This window comes from Gossypium hirsutum, chromosome A05 (assembly GCF_007990345.1).
Source record: "Gossypium hirsutum isolate 1008001.06 chromosome A05, Gossypium_hirsutum_v2.1, whole genome shotgun sequence".
Lineage (NCBI taxonomy): Eukaryota > Viridiplantae > Streptophyta > Magnoliopsida > Malvales > Malvaceae > Gossypium > Gossypium hirsutum.
This window is the reverse complement of record NC_053428.1, coordinates 101,177,366-101,178,147: the sequence shown is the minus strand read 5'-3', so window position 1 is coordinate 101,178,147 and position 782 is coordinate 101,177,366. Positions and strand designations below refer to the sequence as shown.

Sequence of the window (782 nt, the reverse complement as noted above, 5' to 3'; positions counted from 1 at the left end):
AGTTTCAGTGTCGCTTGGCAAGCTACCTTGTGGTCGTTCTGAAATCATCTTTTCCAATTGACCGATTTGATTCTCAAGCCCTTGAATCGACGCTTGTTGATTTTTGAGTGTTGTTTCAGTGTTTTGGAAATGAGTTTCTGACACTGAAATAAACTTCATCAACATCTCCCCAAGGTTCGGCTTCTTCTCTTGTTGGTAAGGTGGTTGAAAGCTTGGACCACCCAAAGAGAAGTTGGGATGGTTCCTCCAACTTGGATTATAAGTGTTATTATACGAATTATTCTGAGGTCTAGAATTATTACCCATATAGTTGACTTGTTTGTCTTCTATGCTTAGGTTGTAGGATCGATTTTCTAGATGGTTCCCTCTTCTATTTGCATGTATTGCATCATCGGATGTACTTGTGTAGAACCATATAAACCATCAATCTTTTAATTCAAAAGTTCTATCTGATTTGACAACATGGTGACTGCATCAATGTTAAAAACGCCGGTTGCTTTCATCGGCTTTGTCTTAATGAATTGCCATTGATAATTATTCAGTGTCTCCTCTATAAACTCGTAAGCCTCTTAAAGTGTTTTGTTATTCAAAGTCCCACCAGTGGATGCATCGATTAATTTCCTAGTTGAGGGGTTCAAATTGTTGTAAAAAGTTTGAACCTGTAGTCATAGAGGTAACCCATGGTAAGGGTACCTTCTCAATAAATCCTTATACCTCTCTCATGCATCATATAAAGTCTCTAAATCCATTTGTACAAAGGAAGAGATATCATTCCTCAGTTT

At 37.6% G+C, this 782-nt stretch overlaps 1 non-coding gene across 1 annotated transcript; it reads left to right on the top strand.

The window, feature by feature from the left end:
- Positions 1–675: 675 nt before the first annotated feature.
- On the top strand, positions 676–782 carry LOC121229740 (small nucleolar RNA R71). The gene has a single exon (XR_005927695.1). It is a non-coding gene; the product is annotated as a small nucleolar RNA R71 (small nucleolar RNA).